This window comes from Rattus norvegicus, chromosome 7, assembly GCF_036323735.1.
Source record: "Rattus norvegicus strain BN/NHsdMcwi chromosome 7, GRCr8, whole genome shotgun sequence".
Taxonomy (NCBI): domain Eukaryota; kingdom Metazoa; phylum Chordata; class Mammalia; order Rodentia; family Muridae; genus Rattus; species Rattus norvegicus.
In genome coordinates, this window is record NC_086025.1 from 114224581 (window position 1) to 114242052 (window position 17472).

The 17472-nt window shown below is 42.0% G+C and overlaps 1 protein-coding gene across 15 annotated transcripts in view; it reads left to right on the top strand.

Moving 5' to 3' along the window:
* The window catches only part of Tnrc6b (trinucleotide repeat containing adaptor 6B), a 217437-nt gene that overhangs the window by 92007 nt on the left and 107958 nt on the right, over nt 1–17472 (top strand). The window contains exon 1 of one of the 15 annotated variants that reach the window (XM_063262964.1): nt 9941–17072. The gene's annotated coding sequence lies outside the window, so the exon portion shown is untranslated. 15 annotated transcript variants of the gene reach the window in all.

Genomic DNA, 17472 nt, shown 5'->3' on the forward strand with positions numbered 1-17472 from the left:
TAATTTTTGTTTCTGATGGTTCTAAAGCAGTGGTTCTCAACCTTCCTAATGCTGCAACCCTTTAATACAGTTTCTATTGCTACATCATAACTGTAATTTTGCTGCCATTATGAATTGTAAATATAAATATCTGTGTTTTCAGATGGTCTTAGGTGACCTCTGTGAAAGGGTTATACACACAGACACACAGACACACAGACAGACAGACAGACAGACACACACACACACACACACACACACACACACACACACACACACACACACCCCAGAGGAGTCTTGTTCCACAGGTTGAGAACTGCTGCTCTAGAGATTTGCATTAATCTTTTCTCTTTGTTTTCAATATAGCCCTGCAAAATCTCTTCAGGTTTACCTTTAGAGTTATCCCTGAGGTAACCCTGTGACCTCAGTTTCCTTCCTAGTTACTCTGTAACATTCCTTGCTTTTACTTTTTTAATTCCCCTTAATCATTTTACTGAGTATAATTATATACTACTTGTGTATGGAACCCTCTAAACAAAATAACCTTTTCCAGAACAATAAGTATAGAGAAACCTGCTTAGTGTTCTGTTCCCAGGGATTGGACCTAGAGGAAGTGGTCATGATTAAACAGATTTGAGTGCAGGCCACAGTGGCACAGGTTTATGATTTCAGCTTCCAGAGGTAAGGCAGGAGGAGCGAAGGTTTAGAGGCATCTGCTGTAGTGTCCTGGAGACTCTGGCTTGGTTTTTGTTTGTTTACTTGTTGTTGTAATTATTTGAGTTAGACCTAGCATAAGATTGCTCTTCCTGTATAAAAATGGGGAGAGTAGGTTGCTGTGAAGTTCAAGAAAATGCTGTGTGACAACAGATACAACCTGATCCTGTTTCTTTCACCTTCACAGAATCTACCTTGTTGAATGGCTTTTTTTATAAAGACAATCTATGGCCCAGGCTGGCCTGAAACTTGTGGTAGCCTTCTTGTGGCCTCCACAGTGCCTGGATTACAGGTGTGAGACACCATGGCCCAAAATAAACCAGGAAGGCTCTTACAGCCTGAAGAAGGCATCTGTTCTTTCTTATGACCACCAGGGTCATGAAGGAACAATGCCTTTTTATTTTTCATAAAGCCCCAGAAGCCCATGTTTTCATCCTCCTCTTTCTTAAGGTAATCTGCTGTTTATATTTTGTTGATAGATTGCATTTATTTATTTATTTATTTATCTATCTATCTATCTATTTATTTATTTATTTATTTATTTATTTATAGACAGGGTCTAACTATACAGTTCTTGCTGACCTGAACCTTGTTATCTAGACCAGTCTGGCCATGAACTCAAAGATCTGCCTTCCTCTCTTAGAGATTGCTTGGATTACAGGAGTCTGCCACCATACTTGGCTAAAGCAGTCTCCATACTCATTTTTTTGACAGCTCTAGCCCTGTAAATATTTTCTTGTCTTGTATATTTTCTGTGTTGAATCAAAAGTTTCTAGGTAATTTTACATGAATTACTATTAGCATTGACAAGACAAAGGAGAATGTAAAATACAGTATTTCCTCTCATTTTAAATGTTTGAGCCCATATAAAAATTATATTTAATCAAATTATTATTACTCTTTTTTTACTCAGAAGATGTTTTAAAAAGATCAGGTCAGTTGTCCACTTTACAAAATGCTGTTGAATTTATATAAATGGCATAGAAATGACTATCGCTCTTTAAGCTTGTATTTTTAAAACATAATATTCCTATCTACTTGATCTTTTTTTTTTTCCCGGAGCTGAGGACCGAACCCAGGGCCTAGTGCTTGCGAGGCAAGCGCTCTACCACTGAGCTAAATCCTCAACCCCAACTTGATCATTAATATATCAAATAATTAGTGAGTGTATGCCAATACTAGGTGCTAGCATCAGACACAGTATGGACTCACCAGTTGCTTTCTGATTGATTGATGCCTGTTCTGATCCACAGGGGAGGAATTTATATCTATTCCTGTAAACTTGGTCAAGAGAACGTGGTTGGGACGTCATAGCCACTACTGTGCTTGCTAAGTGGCCATGGCATGCCTGTCAAACTGCTTTTCAATGACTGTGCTCATGCGGAGGGCAAAGAGAGACTGGTCAAAGTACTGAGAATAGATGACTGTTGAATCAGAGACATAAATGGGAATCTGCATCTCCCCTCTAGAGCTTAGGGAGCATCTTGGAAAAGAGGGCAAAAGGAGCATAAGAACTGGGGGAAGCAAAAGGGGTGTGAAATGTTGGTTTCTGGGAGTGCTATGGCTGTCTATCTGTTGAACTCACTGAATACATGTGCATACATACACTTATCCACATAAGATTTGACCTGAAGACATCCTGACATGGGACTGGGAGAGGCTTTTGGGGGCACCATCCTTCCCTGAAGACTTATGTGCACACACATACAATTTCAGTATATATGTGTGTACTTTTTTGGGGAAGGGAGAGGGGGGAGAGAGAGAGAGAGAGAGAGAGAGAGAGAGAGAGAGAGAGAGAGAGAGAGTATGTGTGTTATAGCCACTGGTAAGCTCCTGTAAATCTCTATATTCCTGTAAATAGATGCTCTCACACACATGCTCTTGTGAGGAATCCAAGTAAAATTCATTGAGTCTTTTTTTTTTTTTTTCTTCTTCTTTTTTTCTGGAGCTGGGGACTGAACCCAGGGCCTTGCACATGCTAGGCAAGCACTCTACCACTGAGCTAAATCCCCAACCCCCTCATTGAGTCTTAAAGTAGAACAGCTCATGAAAGTAGATGGAGAGATAATTGGAGAGAGGAAGGGAATTATATCAGGAGCAAGTGAGAAGGTGGTCAGAATACATTGTGAACATATATGAAACCCATTAGTAAACATAACAGTATGTGTTAATAAAAACAAAACTGTAATATAAGCATTTTCTCTAGGCACTATTGCTGTAGAAAGAGTATAAATGGCAGGTTCAGGATGTCCTTGATTACTATGGAAGATCATCCAACCCAAATGGAAGGAAGCTTGTATAAAGGCCCTGCCTGTGGCAGGAGCAGACATTGGCGTTTTTGGGGAGCTTCGTTCCATCATGTGGTCATTATTGTTGGAGTGTAATTGTGCTTCTTAAGAGAGATGATTTGGGAAATGGAAATGAAAGTTAAACCTTGGCAGAAAGAAATGGAGTCTATCAGCCACGAGAGAAGTCTTTTTCTTCAGAACACTTAGAAAAGTTTTATGCAGGAATGTCACTTGTTTAGATTGGGTTTGGGGAATGGCTGAGAGGGTAGAGTATATGACCATTCTGACCATTCAATATTCTCAGGGGGTATTAGCCAGAATTGTCTGCAAAGTTGGAAATAGATGATTCCCAGGGACATTTGGGAAGACGTCACAGTCTTGGGCTGGGCTCCTGTGAGGAAGAGCGAGTTCCCTTCACTGAGTTAGAGTCCATCTAGATGAGAGGCAGATGGTGGGGTTCATGCCATGAGTTTAGTTTGGAGGTATTGAATGTTGGGACTTTGAAATAAAGATCTGTAGAAGTTAGAGACCTAGTCTAAGACTTGTAGTTTCAAGTTTTCAAAATTCTCCTTAAATTGGTTTTCCAAAGATGGCACACTCCTAGTATGTAGTATAAGGGACGGTGGTTAACATTGTTTTATAAAGAAGATAAAAACCAGCCAGGCAGTGGTGGCACACACCTTTAACCAAGGAAGGGCAGGTGGATCTTGGAGTTTGAGAACAGCCTGATCTGCAGAGTGAGTTCTAGGACAGCCAGGGTTACCAGTAAAACCTTTCTCAAGGAAGGGAAAAAAACAAAAACAAAAACCAATTAAAAACCATATTGTTCTGTTACCACTCCATTGGTGGTGGTAATACCAGGGCTTGTTTGCTTGGTTTTTTTTTTTCAAGACAGAGTTTCTCTGTGTATCCCCATTCCTGGTGCCCAAGGGCATTTAGAGAAGAGAAACACTGGTTTGAGCTGGACTGATTGATCAGGAAATGCTCTGTGAGGGTATAAGCAGGGCCTAAAGATTGGGTAGAATTGGGCTCCAGGAACTCTGAAGGCGGGCATTCTAGCCTGAGGGGCAGGAATAAGACTGTCCAAGACGACTGATTAAAAGTTAGTGCAGTGAGGAAGAACTGGGTGCCTTCTGTGAGTAGTTCACATTGATGTTAGGCCATGAGTGGAGATTGGTAAGCTTGGTGACAGTGTAAACAGAGTTGCGTTTGGGGACTAGTAAAAGAGCAGTAGGCTGGAGAGGACAGTGCAGAGTGTAAGGGATTTAGAGTCCAGCAGACCAGTTAGAGTTGAACCGGGTGTGGTAACATAGGCCTTTAATCCTAGAACTCAGGAGGCAGAGCCAGGTGCGTCTCTGTGAATTTGAGGTCAGCCTGGATTGCACAGAGAAATCCTGTCTTGGAAAAACTTTTAAAAAGTGAGTTTGGTGAAAGGATAGTGGTAAAACACCTTACTCTGAATGAGGCTGACCTTGGACTCCAAAAGGGCAGACTCCAGGTTTTCTAGGTGAGAGCTTGGATCGTCTATATATGAATTTCTCCTCATACATACAGAGTTCTTCAGGTAGAAGAGTTGGGCAGAAAACTGGCTCTGTGGAGCTTCAGCCTGGAATGAGGTCAGAGTGGAGATGAGTGGATAGCTTCCTGTTGAAGTGATAGTATATGCCTAGGGGTGGATGAGGTCATCCGGGACTCTAAACAATAGAAGAAAATGAGAATGGGGACAGGAAGAGAAAGAGGACCTAGGAAGAATTAAAAGAAAGGTGGAGAGTCAGTCACAGACACCAAGGATGAGAGAAGGACTTTTCAGTTCATTGTAGGTGTGACCAGCAGTTTCAGGTGCTGGACAGGAAAGAAGGTATCTGGTAATGGCACAGTTCCCAAGCTGGTGTTGAGAGGTGCTCCAGCAGGAACAGTTGGGGAATCATTAGACGATGCCAACACAGTTCAGGGGAACTAGAGAACAAACCAAGTAAGAATGAAGTTAATTCGAACAGTGTTTTATTTAACCTGGTATGTATAAAGTATTATCAGTAATTGTGTAATTGACCTACAGCTAGAGAAATGTTTTACTTTCATATTGAGTTTAAAATCTGGTGTGTTTTCTACAGTTAGAACACATTGCAGTTTGAACATAACATTTTCATTGGAAATATTCGGTTTGTATTTAGATTCCATAAAATTTACTGCTTTCTCATAAAAAAGTAAACGCACATGCCCAAACCTTTTCCAAGCATATAAAGTTTTTCCAGTAATGCGGATAACTGTTAGTGTTTATACTAAATTAAGTTCAAGTGGCACTAGCCACATGTTGCTGTCACTGTGGATACTGTAGTGGCTACTGTAGGGTTAAACAAAGTAAAGCAGGTTGTTTATGGTGCCCTATACTTTTAAAATATCGAAAATGGCTCCACCCAGCACAGAGCCTTTCACAGGGTAGGCATTACTGGATGCACTTGTTGGGAAACTTAAAATGAAAGAGTCAAATCTTTTAACTTTACACGTGAAAAGGCAAACTTTTTGTCAACACACACAGATTTCAAAGTTTTAAAACTCCGTTTTAGTTAAGGTGACAGAATGGTACACTGGCAGAGGCACCTAAACACGCCGGTTTGTGCCATATTTGTAATTGCCCCGTGTGCAAGTGTAAATGCCCCATGTCATATTTGTAAATGCCCCGTGTGCAAGTGTAAATGCCCCATGTCATATTTGTAAATGCCCCGTGTGCAAGTGTAAATGCCCCATGTCATATTTGTAAATGCCCCGTGTGTGAGACCAAATTTTGAAACAAATTTGGGGAAGGGGGTGTGAGCATTCCTACCCCTTTCTGTAAGTTCCCTTTGAACCTGGTTGAGATGGGGGCTGCACTATGCAGAGCTTATACGTAACCATCAGAAATGATAAACATAGTCCTGAATTCGGCTTGCAACTGAGTCTTGTTCATGCTGGAAAGTTGTTCTCTGACCACTCTGCATAATTGTGTGTGTGTCTTAATTGGTTTTGTTGTTGTTTAAGATGGGGGGGTGTCCTTCTATGTAACCCTTGATTTCTTGGAACTTCTTATGTAGAGCAGGCTGGCCTTGAACTCAGAGATCCTCCTGCCTCTTCCTCCCCAGTGCTGGAATTTGAAGACATCAGCACCATGCCTAGCTCTGCACAGTTTTCTTGCTGACACAAAAGAACTTATTATTTATGTAAAGTGTCCTGTAAGAGTTTGGGGTGTCAGCTATTAAATATTGGCTTACTTTATTTTAATGTTTTTCTTAAAAGACAGAGTCTCATCCTGTTGTCCATTTTGGCCTTGAACTTTTGGGTGAAGACAGCCTGTTTAACTTTGAAGTGCCTCAATTCCAGACCAGGGCTCTCACACTAAGCCATTTGTTTTTTAAAGGCAATATGGAGAATAATCTTTTACAAATTTGCTTCCCTTTAGAAGGGCATTTTGGTTATCCATTATGCCTTTGTTAAGATTGTCAATGGTGGGTTTAAATAAAGCCTTTTACTGCTATGCAGGTGGAGGCCTAGCAAGTGGTTGCTGCCCTTCAGAAGTCCAGAGCAGCAGGCTTGTGTTATTAGTCGCCTCTCTAGCTTCTCTTACTGTGCTTACAGAAATAATTGCTGTTCTTCTTATGCTGTGTAGACTCAGTCAGTGTAGACACATTGAAAAGAGGGACAAAGAGACCCAGTGACTTCTTCCAGCCACAGCCCCTCTTCTGGGGTCCTGGCGTAAGAAGTAGGTCTAGGTAGAGGAGCAGAGAAGGGACACAGCTCAGCAGTCCTGCCCGGGCATGGCCACGCCCAGCATCGCAGCCTCTGCTGTAAGGTTGTCCATCAAGTTTTGTGTGAACTCTCTTTCTAGGAGGTAAGTTCCGTTCCCATCAGGCTTCCACCAGGCTTTAGCCCTTTCCTTCTTTCAGCATGAGGTTTGACTGCCTTATTTGTAATAGTTTGATAGTTCATGCTTGTCTCTTTAAAGTATCTTCATTCCTGCCAGGCAGGCTAGTTACACACACACACACAAGACATGGAATAGGAGTAGATATTTCTCTGGAGCTATGGATGCCATACCGGTGATTCAGTTGTCTGTGCATCAAAAATAATTTTTAAAGAACTGCATTTAAACAAGTTTGTAATCTAGAGGTGATTTACTAGGGTATGTGAGTATAATGCAGGCTGTATATAAGCACATCATTATATATATATATATATATATATATATATATATACACACACATTTACATATACATATTAAAGAAATTCAGGTAGGAAACACTTCTCAAATCCCTACTAGTGTATTTTCTTGGAAAACCTCACAAAAAAGCACTGCTGTGGTTTAGGAAGAGAGAAGGTAGGGTCACCGCCCTCCCCAGAGGTCATGAGAGCACACCTCTCAGGAGGAAGACGACTATCTTCAGGTGCTTTCAGGACGACTGTTGACTTCTCTCCACTAGACTATTGTTGTTGTTGTTGTTGGTACTAATAGATCTGCTTCTGCCTCCCCCAAGGAGGGGGCTCTCTCAGTTAATCTGAATTAAAAGCCTTTGGTTGGTGCAAGCTGACTATGTTTAATGACAGTGTAGATATAGGCAGAGTATAAGCGATGTCATTTTTAAAGTACTTCAGGTTTTACTTTTTCTTTTGTTTTTGTGTTTGAAGACAGATGTTTCTCTAGTCTTGGCTGTCCTGGAACTTACTCTGTAGATCAGGCTGGCCTTGAACTCAGACATCCTTCTGCCTCTGCCTCCCAAGTGCTGGGGTTAAAGGCTTATGCAACCACCACCAGGCTTCCCTACCCTTCCTTGGCCTTAGTTGGAAAAAGTGTGATTAGCATTTTTTAACTGTTTTATTTTTTTCCCCAACTGTTTTATTTTTAACTGAGGTATATGTTTGACTCTTCCTGAGTATATGTGTAGAAGTTATTGGAGGCCAGAAGAGGACATCAGGTCCCTTGGAACTGAAGTTACAAATGGTTGTGAGCTGCCCTGTAGTTGCTAGAAACCAAATTCAGGTCCTCTGCAGGAGGAGTAGTGCTCTTAACCACTAAGCCTTCTCCCTTCTATCATCCAGTTTCTAGTATTACCTTGAAGTGAAGCAAGGGGGGTTTGGTATTCCTGAGTTGCCTCAACATTATAATACGATACTCTCCAGCTTTAGGTATCTTTGAATTAGATTTTTTTTTTTTCTGTGCTGTCCTGACTGTCCTGGAACTTAGTCTGTAGACCAGCCTGGCCTCCAACTTAGAGATCCACCTGCCTCTGCCTCTGGAGTGCTGGGATTAAGGTATATGTGTGCATGTGTATGGGTCCCCTGGCCTTTGAACTGGAATTTTAAATAAGACGATTTTGGAGCCTTGAGTGATGGTTCATGCCTGCAGTCCTAGCACTCCAGAGGTTGAGGCAGGAGCATTACTACGAGAATAAGGCCTTGTCTCAAAACAAAGGGAAGGGAAAGGAAAAGGGGGAGAGGGGAAAGAGCATGCTAAATTCCAACATGAGTCACTGGAATTAAATTTGCTAAGTCAAGCTCACCACAATTATCATCTCAAGTAAATAATATTAACTAAAATGTACAGATAACCTCAGACTGAGAGACACACCATTAAATTAAATATTATATAATTTATAATTTAGCAATGTAAAGAAATTACATTGCTAATTACTTTTTTTCTACCTTGGTCAGCACAGATGCTCAAGTTCAGTATTTGGGAACTGCATCTTAATTACAGATGAACTCAAGATGTATCACAGTTAACTATGTGCTTGGTGGTTTTATTAGCCTCGCTCACAGGAATAAACCTTTTTTCAAGTTCTAGGACTACCTTCTTTCATTTTTTCTTAGTGACCGAAATAGTGATTTCATTGAGTCACACTTTAAAAAAAATTTTTGAAGGAAATTACAAACCACAGATGGGACTCTGTAGAATAGTGACTGCCCAGAGTACACAGTCCTCAGTGCCACAAAAGCAGTGCTATAATTTTTTAAAAATTACTTTGTTCTGTCCAAATAAACAGATAATAGCGAGCAGATAACTATTAACATTTGTGTAAGACAGAAAGGGGGACAGTGAACACCATTATCTACGGAGCAAATAGAATCTAGATAAAACTAAGTGAGGAAACTGTGGCAGAGTTGATCTGACTCATTGAGGGTGTGATTGTATAAGAGTGGTGAGTGGGGAGCTGGAGAGATGGCTCAGCAGTTAAGAGCACTGAATGCTCTTACAGAGGTCATGAGTTCAATTCCCAGCAACACATGGTGGCTCCCAACCATCTGTAATGGGATCTGATGCCCTCTTCTGGGTGTGTCTGAAGACAGTGACAGTGTACTCACATACAGTAAATAAGTAAATCTTAAAAAAAAAAAAAAAAAAAAAGAGTGGCAAGTAGGTTGTAAAGTCATATTACAGACATTTTATTATTTTTTATTTTATTTATTTTGTTTGCAGGTGTGTCTGCCATGGCATGTGTGTAGGGTCAGAGGACAACTTGTAGGAATTGAATCTAGGGATACCTGCTGGACCTTTTGACCAACTCAAGATTTTGTTTTTGAGACAGGGTCTGTATTTCTTCCTGGTTTGTCTCAGCTTCCTGAGTGCTAAGATTAAAGACTGTACCTTCTGTATGGTTTAGCTAGCCTGCTCATCAGCCTTTATTGAGTTATGGATAATGGCACAGCAGAATTTCTAACATACTACATTTTCATTTTCATTTTCTACTGTTGTATTTTAAATGACAAAGTTCTTAATTCTGGCAACTCCATGTCAATTGTCGCTGTATCCCTCCGAAAGACAAAATGTTTGTTGGATTCACTCTACTCCAGCAACTGAGGCGCTACATGTGGTGGTGGTGGTGGTTGTGGTTGTGGTTGTGGTGATGGGGGTGGGGGTGGTGGTGATGGGGGTGGGGGTGATGAGGGTGGGGAGGGTGGTGGGGGTGGTGATGGGGGTGGGGAGGGTGGTGGTGGTGGTGATGGTGGTGGTGGTGGCTCTGACGTCAGGGCTGTTGTCTGTGCAGTTGGCTCAGAATTGGGCGAGTCACATTGCTGGGCGCCTCAGCTTTTTCCTAAGGTACTGGGGCAGTCATACCTTCCTCAGAAGTTGCTCTTGGGGTTGTCTGAGTTTGTTTTAAAGTGTTTAGCATATTGTTGCCTCTCAGTTTTTGTTTATTGTTAGTGTTTCAGGCAGAGGAAGTACTATCAAGGGAAAGAGTTAAGGAGGTGAGTGGGGGCTTGTGGGAAAGCATTGGCTGTGTGGAGGAGTGGAGGAGTTTAGAGTTCTCTCCTTGTCCCCATTTGTTTTTGAGACAGTATCTGAACACTACAGTTCAGGCTTCCCTAGATAGCTGGAGTTGGTGACTCTCCTGCCTTAGTCTCCTGAGTGCTGAGATTACAGGCGTGCACCACCTCACTCAGCTAAGTTGTGTCTTGATGTATTTTATAATTTAAAAAGACAAAACAAAACAAAAAACCCTGTATTTAGCCAGGTGGTGGTACACACCTTTAATCCCAGCACCGGGGAGGCAGAGGCAGGTGGATCTCTGAGTTCAAGGACAGCCTGGTCTACAGATTGAGTTACAGGACAGCCAGGGCTACAGAGAGAAACCCTGTCTCAAAACACACACACACATAAAAACTGGGTTTTAAAGGAAGCAGGGGTGATATGTTTGTTTATTTAATTAGCTTGCTTGTACTGACCTCATGTTGAGAATCTGAGGAAGGGAAGAGATTATGGATGGACAAGTCATAAAGCAAGAGAAGTGACTGGGCAGCAACTAGAAACATGAAAAGACCGTTTTCTGGAGGCTCTTGTGAAGTGTAGTCGATCTGGGAGAGTGAGGACAAGTGCAGTGTGCATACTGCAGGCCAGGGAAGAAATCAATCTGTGATCTGGGAAAAGAGGTGTATGTTAAATTGTTTGGGACATGTTCTACATTTGGTTAATGTAGCTAAGGAGACAGAGGAGGGGCCGGAGCTAGAGCAGGTTTGGGAGCTTTCATCTTATGTGAGATGGATGAGAACAGGAAGAAGGCCGGTGCAAGAGAAGCCTAGACAGGAAGGAGCTGAAGGAAGTAAAGGAAGTAAAGGACAGCATCAATGCCCTGGCCGGTGCCTGTGGGCAGGTCAAGGTAATCCCTCTATTGCTCTGGATGCCTGTCTGTCACATCGTATTCTGATCTCTTCCATTACTTTGAGCGGGTTCAGAACCAGAATTTGTTCTCTTACCCACTCCCTCCACAGCCTCAGACACCCAGTGAGTTTTTGGTAGTGTTGAGTGGGTAAGTGAATCAAGGATGACTTACGACCATCAATGTTTATTGAGTGTTGTATGTATGTGAGGAGCTATGCTAGTATCTAGGGATAAAGCTGGATTTTTAAAAACCTCTGCCCTTGTTGGGCCTTCATCCTCCTGAATGGGAAAGCTGTCATAAAAAAGTGGACAGGTCTGAAGGCACCAAAGATATCTGTTCGCCATCCATGAACTGAGCCTGTACCCCAAAGGCACTTGTTAAAGTTACTAACTCGGAGCTGGAGCTATGACCCAACAATGAAGGCTCACTACCCTTACAGAAGACCTGGGGCCAGTTCCCAGCACTCCACATTGTCTGGTTCACAACCACCTGTGACTCCAGCAGATCCAATGCCTTCCTCTGGTCGGTCTGTCTGTCTCTGTCTGTCTGTCTGTCTGTCTGTCTGTCTGTCTGTCTGTCTGTCTCTCGCATGCACACACACACACACACACACACACACACACACACACACACACACACACACACACACACACACAGTTGTAAAGTTATTAACCTGAGCTTGGGAGAGAGTGAGTCAGAGGAGAGATCTAGGCATGGGACCAGGTAGCTGTAGAGAAATGTAAATTTGGGACTGGGGAAAGATACCTGGGTGGAGGGAGGGAGGGTATTCCCCCTGGAAGGCATTCACTTGTAGCTTGTCATTTTGCTACTTTGCGGGTTCTTTCTTCCAACCTCCACCCCTTTTTTTCCACCCTTTCAATTCCCTAACACTAGACCAGAGAGAAACAAGGTTAGAGAGTAAGGAAAGAGATCCTTGAGTAAAGTCTCAGGGATCAGAAAGGGGAGACATTATTGTTAGACTACTTCCTGCTGATTAAGGGCATCCGAGTTCCTTGGGGCAAGTTTGATTTTTGCAGTCAGGATATCTAATTTTTTCTTTTCCTTCTTTCTCCTTTACTCATGACTACTTGACAAACTATAACAACCCAACGACTGCTTAGGGCCCTAGTGTTTATGTATCTTCTAAAAGTCCCCAGAATTCCAAAGGTCACATGATCACAGGAGCTCTCTGCAGCTGGCAAAGTTATACTCCTGTTAGAGCATGAGGCAAATCATAGTCAACTGCTGTGGACAATCTGAAGCAGCCCCATATCCATATCTGGGATCAAAACAAAAGCATATTCCTATAATATTTCTATATTTTTTTAAAGAAACCAAATTTTTCACTACATCCACTGACTGTTAAATAGAAGGTGAAGTGTTAAATGGAAAAGGGACGCAGAGGAAGATGACATTTGGAATGGCCCCTCCCTGCAGAGCCCTATTGAAGGGAGGGCAGGCTCTCCTGGTAATTACTGTGAACTTGTAAGGGTCTCTGCTGGTGTGTCAAGGTGAAAAACAGTTGGTGTTATCTGAGTTTCAGTGAAGATCTGCTTGGGAAGATCCGAATAGAGTAAGTGGGGTTGGGGTGTGCATGTTCATTGGTGCTTAGGCCAAGTTTGGAATAAACCAAAAAACCGGGAATAGGAAATAGCCTGAAAGAATAGAGAAAACTGGGCTGCAGGAGGTGGAACTTCATAATTTTGGAAGAATAAGTGATTCTGTCTTGTGATTGCACTATGAACTAGGCAGGCTGTTTCTAACGGGTCTTTACATACTATAACTCTTTTGCTTTTCCCAAAGATCTGGTGAGCTGTGCTGCTAAGTGATTAGATTGGAAGTGAACCTTAGCCTTAGCTGTTGAGTTGGGGTGCTTAAGCAGTGATATTTGGTGACAGGGGAAGGCGATTGGAGGAGACTTCCCAGGCCAAGGAACTTTTCAGTGGCATCTTAAAATTTTCTGGACCAGCTTTTCTTATATTGAAGAAATTTTGAGAAGGATGTGGAAGGGGACTATAGGCTGTTCCCCTCTGTATTTAAAAATATGCATGTGTACTTTTTTTTTCTTTGAGAGTGAGCTCTGGAGCTCACTGTGTAACACTATGAACTCAGAGATGCGCCTGCCTATGTCTCAGGTGTACTGGGATCTAAAGCCCCCCTGCACCACTGCTCCAGGCTAAGTCTGCACTTAAGACAACAGTGCATATGTGGCCCTACTTAGCCATGGAAAAGAAATCAACAGCTGTATTGAAGGTATGCAGAGCTTTTTGTTCTTTTCCATTATTCCCTAAACAATACAGTATAACAACTACGAGTTTATATAGTAGTTATATTGTGTCAGGTATGTAAGCTGGAGATGTAAGAGGATATACTGAGCAGGGGTTATGTGCAAGCACTACATCACAGGCTACACGCAAGGACTTCATTGTGTTCTAATTTGATTGTCCTTGGACTTTGGTGCAGGAACTAGTTTCCCACACCTTCAGCTAAGGGCTGACTGTGTACTGTATGTTGGGCTCTTCATTTTTCCCAACAGAAGCCTATATACTATTCTAGAGAGAGTGCCTGGTTATTAGCTTAAACAGGCCCTTCTGGAGACCTCGTGAACTTGACTAGTGGGTAAGAAGGTCATTCCCTGGCCCTGTGCTTTTCATTTGTATTTGAAGCCTATGCTTTGCCACTAGACCCTCTGTAAATCCAGGGAGACCCCCTTTAAATTTTACCTAGAAGCTGTTCAGAAGCACGGGGGCTTTTACAAGCGTTAGCAACCCAATGGGAAAAGAATGAGTTATGGAGACTGCAATGGTTATTCTTGATACCTCTGCACTTTGTAAATATTGTTCTAATACTTCAGTTTACTCTTGTGGCTTTTGAAGGAATGTCACTCTTTCTTCTGTATTAACATTAAAAAAAATTGTACATGTGTCATCTCCCTTTCTGGGGATGGGGTCTACTATTGCTATCTAACATTGGCTGGCTCAGAACTCATCTTATAAACCAGACTAGCCTTGAACTTGCAACTGTAATAATGTTTCTGCCTACCAGAGAGTACAGACAAGAGCAACCATTCCTGACTACATGGCTTTAAAAGAAACAAGAAAGAGAAACTACTATGTACTCTTTCCAAGAAACTTTTGTCAAATATTGAAAATATAGAGCAAACTGATGACCTATTAATCCACTTAAAACTTTTAGACAACTTCAGACCCTAGTGCTTTCTGTTGAGATCATGTGCTTGAAACATCTTACCTGTTTGGACTGTCCTTGTCCTGCTTTGCGCTTGTTTGTTTTTATTTTTTTAACCAGTTATTTTTGGTTTATGGAACAGGTTCTTACCCATAGCCAAAGCTATCCCAAAACTTACCATGTAGCCCATGCTGGCCTCAAACAATAGTAATTGACCTACCTGTCTCACAAGTACTGAGAGATTATAGTTCTGAGCCTCCATTCTTAGTGCTTCTAGAATGGTTTGTGGTATATTATATTCTTTTTTATTGGCTATTTTATGTATTTATATTTCAAATGTTATCCCCCTCCCTCCCCACCCCACCTCCCCCTGCTTCTATGAAGATGGTCCCACTCCCACCTACCCACCTACTCCCACCTTAACACCCTGGAATTCCCCTATACTGGGAACTAAGGACTTCTCCCATTTTTGTCTGACAAGGTCATCTGCTACATATGCGACTGAAGCCATGGGTCCCTCCATGTGTACTCTTTGGTTGGTGTTTTAGTCTACGGGAGCTCTGGGGGGTCTGGTTGGTTGATAGTGTTGTTCTTCCTGTGGGGTTGCATATCCCTTCAGCTCCTCCATTAGGGTGTATATTATATTCTTTCTCTAACTCCTCCATTAGGGTGTATATTATATTCTTAATACCTTTGATTTTTTAAAATGCTTGTTTCTGCTGGGCTTAAAAAATGTGATCTTTGCATTTAATAGTTAATAGAAACTATCCCAGATGGTTGTGCACTGAGATTGCATCTTGTAGTCTGAGGCTCATGGGAGGGATTTTTGGGTAGCTGGGACTAGTTGGCATCACCATTTGGAAGTCAGGGTAGAAAATGTAACCTGTGTATCCTTCACCGACAACACCAACTCTGCTCTCTTGGATCATCTCAGGTTATGGAGCCTTTATTGGCACTTTCCACGCCTCCCCTTGCTTCCGTCAGCATGGAGGGCACGATGCTGGTGGTCATGGGATCTCTCAGTTTCTGAATTTTGCTGTTTTCATGAAACTGTGGGGGAAAGGACATTGAACAGTATTAATTATCCGTTCAAACAGCAGGTACTTCCCTTACCTCTTAGTCCTCTGGACAACCTTTCGGGAGATTTTATCTTCATAAGGAAAAGGAGTGGTGAAGCCTAGTAATCAGGCTGAGGCCCCACAAACAAGGAACTGGGGAAACTGGTGCCATAACTCCAAGGTATGCACTTCTTCCAAGCCTTTGTTAGTTAGCTAAGGATATGTTAACTGATTGGAGAAAACCCTGTTTTGTAAAATGGAATGTCTTAGATAAAATAAAGATGTAAATGGTGGGAACCAATAAGCCTTCTGGGTACTGGTAGCTTTATAGACACCATCTTCACAGCATTCATGTAAATATCGGCAGAAGGAGGCTTGCGGTGCTGGCGTGCAAAGGAGGTCTCAGGTGTGGCCACTGAAAGGCATTTCTTTGCATTTTGATTTTAACTGCATGTCAGATTAACTTAAAGGGAGAGAGAGAGAGAAATCATTGGTAGGTTTAAGAAGAACACACAAAACTTTATTTTAGAGGATTAATTTTAAAACCAAACTGATTAATGAACATTTTAAAGAATTTAACAGTATTGGGCTCAAGTTGCCACTCTTAATGTAATCAAATAGGGTTTATCAAAGCTATAATGAAGAAAATAGAAATCATTTGTAATTAGACAATAATTAAAGGCTGGTACATGCCTAGTGATTTTTAAAGTGCTTGAAAAACAATTAGTTCCTTTAAGTAGGTTAAGCATCTGGGTTACACGCTTGTTCACACTGTTCATTTACTTAGCAAACCTGTTCTATACAGATGATGCAAAGGCAAACCTCATCTTGCCTCTAAACAATCACGAGTTTAAGTTTAATGGCTACACTTTAATTTTCTTTCTTTTGCATTATTAGCGAGCTAGTCTTTTAATTCTAAAAGTGTTCTTCTCTTCCTTTAAACCTCCTGAGTAGTTCGGTCCTCAATTCTAGTCAGAAAGAGGAACAAGAGAGACGCAAGAGGCCTAGACAGAGCACAGGTGGAGACCAAGAACCTTCCCATAGGGATGTGGTGTGGCCTCTCAGAATCCAAGAGAGGCGGAGGCATGTATGGTGGCTTTGCTGGTAACAACAGTGAAAGACTAGTTAAATATGTTAGCATGTTCAGATTAATGGGAGCCAACAGCTATTTTTATGGAGAAGGGTATTACAGAAACCATTGAAGAAACAATGTGAATGGACCTACAGTGTTAAATAGTAAACAGAAATGTTTGTGTAGAGGAATGGGGATGTAACTCAGAGGTACACCATATTTCCAAAACAAACAGAATGAGCCAACAAGATGGTTTTTGCATAAAGTCATTTGCCACTAAGCCTATCTTTGGTCAAGCCCCAGAATTCATGGGGTAAGGGAAGGGATTGAGTTACACAAGTTATCCTCTAACCTCCACATGTACACATGTCATTGAAAACATTTTTTTTCTATTCCAGCTTGTGTTGTTAACTGATGTGACAGGCTCAAAACAAAATACACTTCCAGCCCTGTGTTATTGATGCTCTTGAGCCAGGAGCCCAGGCACTCTAGTGCATCATAAAGACCTCACATGTCATACAGCGTGCCAACCTCCTCACCCACTCAGTGTTTGGCTTGTCCCCTTAATGGATTCCCACCAGGGTCCTCTGGCTGTATGACCCATATTCCTCTTTGGAAGCTTCGCCCATGTCTTCCCATGTGTCCTCAGGTACGTCACGGAAGTGCACACATGTACAGCTGTCTGGTAGACTGGACTTAGGAAGTCCGATCCCTTTGGCATCTCTTTATAGTTCTAGCAGTCCTTTGGGTTTTCCTTGCCTTCCTTTTCTGGTTTTCTTAGTTCTGGGGATTAAGGACCTGGCTGAAATGTGCTGGGCAATTACTCTACCACTGAGCCACACCCCTGGCCTTCAGTTACACAGAGTTCCATATTTAAGACATTTTGAGACTCACTATCTTCAATTCTCATCTCTAGTTCAGCTGATCAGGTCATGCCCTGAGGCCCTCTGCTGATGTTTTATTTCATTTTTGTTTTCTCTTTTTTTCCACATGGTAGGAACAGGTTAGAAGTACCTTTAGAAATTGCTGAAAATTGTAGCCTTATCTGT